Consider the following 9,274-nt stretch of genomic DNA (forward strand, 5'->3'; position numbering starts at 1 on the left):
ATTATCAATATATATTTCTTATTCTCCATCTTTCATTTACTTCTTTCACGTACGCACATATGATTGAAATATTCATTATCATAATTTTGAAAATTAAAACGCTTTAATTTATCGACATGGAGTTTTCAACTAATTATTAATTTTTTTTTTCTCAATTTAAAAAATAAAGTTTAAGAAATTCTAATCATAAATTTTAACTTTTAAGTTTATTTGTAACATTATACGATTTTACGATTATATTCAATCTATTCAATCCTATCTCTTGTATGATTCCAAGTAAGATTTTAATCTAACAACTTCTGTTATAGTATTAAAATATATTGAAAATATATGATGTATTTTGTATATTTCTCACTTGTGTTGCAAACAAACCTCATAAACCGATGTCTACGAACATTCAACCACAAAAATTTAGTTTCTAGATTTATTAACTAGCAAATACCAAAAAAAAAATAAAAATAAAAAAAAATTAACAAGCAAATATAAGCACAAGGGAACAAGGAAGAGGGAATATAATGAAGCCACAATTAAACAAGGGGTCCGGTCTTTGTCTCGGTATGATACATTTGATTAGATGGGTTCAAACTTCAAAGCTGATGACTTCATTTTTATCTGATTTGATTTGTTTTTATTTTAAAATTAAAATAATAATTATGCAAAATTTAACACGGACAATTCTATTTTAAATTAATTTAAAATATTTAATTTAAAATTGGCTCAATTAATCAAATAAGTTCCTTTACATTTGATACAATTGTTTGCATTGCATGTCCATTCAACATGCATTCCAATGTTACCTAGCTAGAGCTTTCTTTTTACTACATGATTGGTTCATGAGATCATTTCTCTTATGTCCCATTATATTTGTCTAATAGGTGTTTTATGAGGAAATAAAAAAAATCAAGTAAATTTTATTTTATTTAAAAATATGAGAAATATGTGAATGCGTTAAAAATATAAATTAAATATGTGAATAAAAATTAAAGAAAAAATATAACTTTATGATCAAAAATAAAAGTGAAACAAACTTTATAAAACCGATACGAAAGAGTGGAACAAATTTTCGGTAGCAATGTAGCATGCATTGTACTTATTTGTCCCAATATTAAAATCACGATTCTGATATACGATTCTACGATCCAAAAGTAAGAGAGCGATTCGAATCGTACGTAGAATCGTAAGTTGGTAGAATCTTACGATTCTAATTAGAATAAAATTTGTAGAGGTAGAATCATAACACGATTCTACGATCCTACGATTTAACGATTCAATTCTACAAATTTATTCCTAATTTTTTTTAATTTTTCTTATGTACCAAATTTTCTTAAAAGTTAACGATCCATCATCATAATTATTAAAAAAATCAATTTATTCATCGGTATGAAGATTTAAACTAATTATCAAACATTGTTCTATTTCATTCTTTAGAATGAAGTGAATGAAACTTTAATTAATAAACTTAAACTTTTGAGGTGAATATTTATGTCTACATAGAAAATTTAAGTTTATTGTAGAATCTTACGATTCTACGATTCGATTCTACCAATTCGATTCTACAGATGTGAACGATTCTAAGTAAAATCCCGATTTTAACAACTTTGATCCCAATTATAAGTTTACTAGCTATATTTCATGTAACACCCCTGAATTTCCAACTCCTGAAACGAAACTAGAAATCGTGAAGGAAGACAGGAAATTCAGGTGTTACATAAAAGAAAAGGGAAGGTGATAGTGCAAATTTAAATAACCGCAAGCGCACGGTTGACGTGAAGCTGTGGGTCGAACACAAGGAGGTGAGTTAATCCAATTGGTTGTTTAATGACTACAAGACACGGATTGAACAAGTTGAGAAGCTAGTATTACGATGCAAATAAACTAGTGCAAAAACAGAAACGATATGGAGATAACAATGATATGACAAGCTCTAGGGCGTCGGGCGTCACCTAATTCCAACATGGGAGTCAATCACTCTCATGATAATATGAAATTGAGTCATCAACGTAATTAAACGTGATCTAATTAATCTCAAGCTTCCGCTCTATTGATTAATATCGATTTAAGACCAAACTAGTGTTAATCCTCAAAATTCTGTTCTATTGGTTAAACTAGAAGGAATTTAACTTAAATATATCTCAATTCTAAATTAATCCTAATCTCAAACTTCCGTTTTGTTGAAAAGGTTAATAAAGATGTTTAAATCGAAATTCATTAAGCATAGGTTCAATTATAGACTCAATCCACACACAATCAATCGATAAAATATTTTCCTGTGCTTTGAATTAGGGATTATGCCCTAACCCTAGATAAGAAAACTACTCACTATGCATAATAACGAAGAACATGCAATAAATGATAGACAACATCAAATAACAAAACAATAAACAAGAAAACTTACAAATCTTGAGAAGAACGTAGTTGTAAATTGCGAGGAATTAAAGAGTAACAATGGTGTTCAACAATGGATCTTCAATGAAAACTAACTAAAAAACTAGAGAGAATTCTCTGAAATTAATTAAAGAAAATTAAACTAAAAACTGATTCTAATGATAAGAGTAACCACCACTTTAAATAGTGGCTCCAAAAATTAGGAAAATCGCCAGGCAGGGTGCACAGCCGAGTCGGCTGTGGTAAGTGCTCAGCAGAAAGCCGAGTCGGATTTTGATGAAATAAAAACATGGATTTTCCAGAAACTTAAGCCGACTCGGCGGTAGCTTCTTTTTCACAAAAGCCGAGTCTGCTTTTTATGCAAAAAGTCGAGTCGCCGTTTTATGCTGAAAAATTGCAGCAAATTCAAATCGGCTGTCAGAATTGGACATGCAATATACCGTTGAAAAGCTCTTGAAGTCTAGTTTCCAATGCCGTAAACCTTGCATTAATGCAATCTATCTATCAAAAGTTATGACTAAAAGAATGAGCATGTATCAAATTTCACTTTAAAACTTTTGCATTTTAAACACTTTTCAACTCTTTTGCCCATCTTCATTGTAAAACATCTTCAAACGAGAAATAATCTCCTTAGTAAACTCCGTCATCATTAAAATCATAAGAATTATGCTTAAAAATGATCTAAACAGCTCAAAATCAACATGAATAACCAAAATGAGCAAAGTAACATAAATCTTCAAAATAAGCACGAAATTACTAACAATAATCATCATTAAGGAGTATAAAATGATGTGAATAAGTGCAAATAATTGCACTTATCAGAAGTAATTAAAATAAACGCTAAAGATTAATTAAAAAGGTGAGTAAGCAGAAATTTCGGTAGCAACTCGGTTAAAATTGAGGATGTGACAAGGATATATAAATGATTAACATAACTAAACTAATGTAAGACCTTTAATGCCTTTCAAAAATACGTCACGACGGAATGAATCGTCGGCTTCTCAAATCATCAACTCTAACAAGGATCATGATTCCAATGTTAACGCATCGATTTGACGGATACTAAAGGAGTATTCTCACTCTACACATCCAAAAACTACGCAGCGAAACTATGGATCATACAAGGAGTCACATGGCTCCATACGAAAGAAATTATACAATCCCAAAAGAAAACTTTACAAGTAATATAGAAGCTGCAACCATTAGGCAACTTGTACACAATTGTTACGACCGTACTTTGCTCTTTCCCCCAATGCAAAGCAAAAGAAGCTCCTATACTTGTCACGTCAAGCTATGATCCTCCTCCTGCTCAACATAATGACCATAGTCAGATGTGTTATAGCAGGAACATCATAGAGAGTTAGGAACAAACAACAACAAACACATACACGTCAGTAATTAATAAACTTATAACAATTAGAGTCATTGAACACAACTATAGACAACGATATAGTATGGCAATAACGAGTCTACTCATTTGTTGAAACACCTCTATTTACTCATAATTTCTCTTTCAAACTACTAATCTCTCGAAGTATATTCAAAGGTAGTGGATCTTTCTCTATTCATGGTATAGTGACATGGCCAAGGGCGTTATTGGCCACTTGGTGGCCATGTCAAAGTATGAGCTCATGCCCCCTCCAGCTGACCCTCTCGGGTCTTACCTTCGAGAAAAACTAACACACTGGGGTACTAAACCAGTGAAAAGGCCACCATATTGGGGTTTGCAAGGCCCCCATGGTAACACCTCGGTCAAGGGGCGTTATCGGCCATCCGACGCCCAATAACCCAAGCAGGCTCATACCCCCGTTACGGTGATCCCGTTAGATCTCACCTAGGGAAATACTAAATCAACCGGACATAATCTAGTTGACTCACGCCAACTAATCATGATCAAGGCTCAAAAAGTACGAAATCACTTCGATACCACACACAAGCATGGTGCGTTCTCTACTATATAGAAATCTGTTCTCACAGTCTCCTAATGCTTTTATTCTACTTGCCTATATCACCATTATGACTATACACTAGCATAGTTTACTTTCTGACACTCTATAATCCTAATACGATGCATAAAATCATAAAATATGGATAATACTTTGAAACGATGAATATGATAATTAATTACTGCGTGTACGTAGCTGCAAGCGTCACTGCACAACCACAAGTTACAAAAATCACCCGACTAAGGTTTTACTTTCCTCTTATGAAGTGGGCAGCTATATAAGTTATGAATAGAACTAATAAGTTCCCTTAACTACTTTGTCATATCAGCTAAAAGCCAAAGTAACCACTATCATCCATTCACGACAAGTTTTCAATTACTTCTAGCACGTACGCATCTCATTCAACACCAAGCATAATCGTCAATTCAATAATAACACAAGTTTTTCCATCGACAAAGAATAAAAGGATTATGTCGACTGTTTCATTACACCAACTAACTTTGAGTTATAACGATTCACATTATCTTAAAATAAAACGACGATTCACACTTAAGTCTCACAATGTTAATGTACTGCTAATGTGACGACAAGGACAAATCTTAAAGTTATCACATCGCAATATCACTTATTATATTCTCCAAGGTTAGAAAGAACAAAAATCAAGACATTATAACAAGCAACTTTAATAATTCTCAACAGTTGACACTATGTTCATACCCTTACTAATATCATTTAATTATAACTTCAATAACCTAACGAGTAATTGTAATCAACATTAATAATTTCTTTTACTTCAACAAGGCCAATTAAGACTACCACACCTAACCAAACTCCCACATTCAACACAAATAAAGTTACTCATGTATTAAGACACCATCAAAATAGCACACAACCATTATTTTCATTCATACTTCAAACCCTAAGTCATAAATATGTTAAATTCATCAAACAAACTCTTACCCACAAAAAGATTCAATGAAAATAATACAAAGTTCAACAATTTTCATTCATATTTCAAAACCCATTTCATAAGTACATTCAAAACATCAATCAAATTCTTACCCATAACAAGATTCAATGACAATCATACAAAATTAACACCAAACTCATAAACTTAGTAAAATTCTAATTAGATGCTAGGAAGATTACTTAAAGTAAGCTTGAAAGGCTTACAATGGGGCAATTAGAAAAGGAGTGAAAACTAGGTGGTTGTGGAGGATACCACACGGCTGGGTTGTGGCTGCTGGTGGCGGCAGCCTTCACGACAGTAGGGGAGGCGCAAGCTGGCGGCAGCAACACATTGGGAACAAGGCTACTGCTGCCGTGTTTGTGCGTGGGGAAGGAAGAAGAGGGTTGTGCTGCAGTGGCTGCTTGTGGAGGAGAAAAAGCTTGAGCATTTAGGGTTTCATGGGTTTTTATCCTTGTTGTTGTTGTTATTATTATTATTATTATTATTATTATTATTATTATTATTATTATTATTATGTTTATGTTTATGTTTATTTACTATTAGGTTTATTTATTTATTTATTTTTTTCTCGATTCATTTTCTTACGAGACCCAACTAAGAGACTCACCTTCGTGGCTCACACATTTTAATAAAATAATCATTTTGATTCGAACCTCTTTATTTAAGAAATCGTAACAATAATTTTAATATATATATATATATATATATATATATATATATATATATATATATATATATATATATATATATATATATATATATATATACACACACACACATATATATATAAATAAATAAAAGAAATAATGTAGATAAATAAAAAAAATTGTTGTGAATAATCTTAATTATTTTCCATTTGCTGTGAATAATTTCTACTATTGATTATTTCTCAACAATTCTATATTTATTACGTTTCGCTTACATCACTTCTGGTCACATATTAATCGGCTATTTTAGATACCTGCTATACCAACCATTACACACACTTATTCTTCTTCCTCTGTTAGTCTACATTATCTTTAGTGATAGGTATCTACTGTACTCATTATAATTTTAACTTATTTTATCACATAATACAATATTTTGTAAACATTAATGTCAAGTTAGATTTCTAACTGAACTAGGACTACAATCATAATTCTAATCCTAAGTAACTACAAATTAATAAATACAAATCGTAGAAAATTACAATGTGGAATTTGGTTAGGCTTTAGTCTGGTTAATAAATGTAACATCTCGATACTTTCCGATATATTAAATGATTTGCTAGTAATATTATTATTATTATTCTTTTTAGAAGAATATATTTTCTTTTTATTATTTATTTTGTTAGTGGGTTAGATCATGAGATTTCAACTTTTAAGGCAATTAAAACCATTTTAAGCCCAAACCTTTTCCTAATCTATCTTTAATTTAAAAAAAATAAAATAAAATAAAAGAGGGATTTGAATCAATTTGGCCGGCCATATGGGGAAGTTGGGGGATTTGTAACCTCTTGAAGAATATTGAAAGATTAAGAATAATTGCCTTCCATAATTATTGCCTTAATTTCCTTAATCTTATAGTTAACTTACATCTTTTCATTTCAAACCATTTGCAAGTAAGAAAACACTCCCAAAACACTCTATTCCTCACGCCTAAATCACCTTGGTTCATCAATTTTGGTGTTTTGTTCTTGTGCAATTGTGAGTAATTCTTAATCTAGTTTTTATTTTTAAGTTTTAATTTAAATTTCTATGATTTATATGTGTGTTATTTTATAGTTTATGATTTGTTCATGATTTAAAAATTCATGTGTGAAAGTATGATGTATTTTTCTATCTAGATTAATGTATGGTTTTTAGGGTTTTAGATATGTTTACATATGTGTGAGAATTTGTTTGATGGATGATTGAAAATATATATATATATATATATATATATATATATATATATATATATATATATATATATATATATATATATATATATATATATATATATATATATATATATATATAATGGATGCTCATAGAAAAAAAAATGTATGTGGTGTTAGAAATTTATTTATTTTTGATTAATAGAAGGAATTTATAATGTTGGTAGGAAAAAAAAGAAATATACATGTAAATATGTGATGTGTATGTGTGCATACAATTGTGTAAAAAGAATTATATTGAGGAAAAAAAAATAATAGTTCATTAAAATTTATTTTTTTTAGATAATCATGAAAATTATGTAAATTTTGTTGTTTAGATTTAATAGGAAATAAAGCATTGAAATTTATATTTTTGTGATAAAAAAAATAGAATGACAAAATCCCGTAGGTTTTGAAAATGGTGAAAAAAATGTGTTTTTGGAACATTTTTGGCTTTGAAATTAAGTTAAAAATACTTATACTATGTTATAAATTATGGAGATTGATACCCGGGGGTTCTGACGCCTTCCGGACGCAACGGTGAAGTCGAATTTTCAGTTTGACAGTTTTAAGTTGAGTTTCTGGACAGATTGTATAGGCTGTCCTGTTTTGTGTATTTACCATGTTATAGTATGTGATGGATGTTCATGTTGTGTGTAGTATTCTAGGTATGGATGTAATTGTATGTGTGTGTTATGGATGATTTGAGGAAAATGTGTATGTGTGCTTATTTCCCGAATACGATTGAACCTTGTAGGAAGTCGATTCGTGACCGGGAATTGATTAAGACGCTTGTGAGTTGGTAAACAAAAGTAAAGTATGGATATATAATAATGGTAAACAAAAGTAAAGTATGGATATATAGTATGAATATTGTTATCTTTCCGAATAAATAATTTTGATACATTGTTTTGATAAGCAGAGGTAGTATGACCTCACTAACCTTAAAGTGGACGTAGTATGACGTCAATTGGTGGAAATGAATTACTCGCGGTATATGGGGGCATTATGAGCCACCGCGGGGGTATGCATACTTAACCATAGGCACCGAAGTAAGGCGAGTGTCTATGGTAGAGACTTGCTTAGGGGTTAGCTTCCCCTAATGTATTGTCTCACTTATGGAGATTGGAGTGTACCGGCAGTATGGCTGGATAGTACAGTAGTATGACTGACTAATCTTTACATGAAAATAATTATTCTTAATTAGCATGATCGAAGCGTACGGTTCTGTGAATTGTCAGCTATTAAATTAAAACTTACTCTTGTGTTATTATTTATTTGGTATGCGACGATTGCTGACGTGTACTTTTGGTCTTAACGACCCTGCGATGATGTTATTTCCTATCTGGGCAATGACTAGCAGTAAGTTAAGTTGCAGGTCTGGGGAGTGAGGATTGACCCTTGAAGAAATAAATTATTAGGATAGAGAAGTCTTGATAAGAACTTCAAATTTAAGTTTAAAGAACATTTGGTCTTATGAGGCGAACATCGTTCTCAAGTTGTAATAAGTAGATTTAACTTTTCGTTTTTGTCTGCTGCTAAGAATTTCTTATATCTAGTAGTTCATAATAACATAAATAGAACTCAATCCGCACGTTTTCCTTAACTTCAAACCCGTTTTAAACTGTTTTCTAACATCCCGGTTTGACTCGGATTATAGTTGTCTTGTTTTTAAAAGGTCATCTTCTCTTTTCGTACGACCCGAGTTATTCCGAGATGTTACAATAAACCTCAATTTATACACGAGACTTGGACTAAAATAAGGAAACAAAATATTAACCTAAACCTAATTAATAGGAAACAAAATAATCTTAATATCTTAAATGTTAAAAAAGATTTTAACTTTCTAAATTATAATATTTTAAAATAATATCTTCATTTTATTCTGCATTCTATTATTCTACACTCCCCCTCAAGTTAGGTCTCGGGATCACTAAACCGAACTTGCACAATAATTTTCAAGTCTTCGAATCCAATTGTCTTTAACAGAAAATCCACTAGTTGATCTTTTGATTTAACAAAGAAAATTTTGATAATCTTTTCTGCAAAATTTTCATAATTGATTTTCAACTTTTC

The sequence above is a fragment of the Amaranthus tricolor genome, chromosome 16 (assembly GCF_026212465.1).
Source record: "Amaranthus tricolor cultivar Red isolate AtriRed21 chromosome 16, ASM2621246v1, whole genome shotgun sequence".
In the NCBI taxonomy this organism is placed as follows: Eukaryota; Viridiplantae; Streptophyta; class Magnoliopsida; order Caryophyllales; family Amaranthaceae; genus Amaranthus; species Amaranthus tricolor.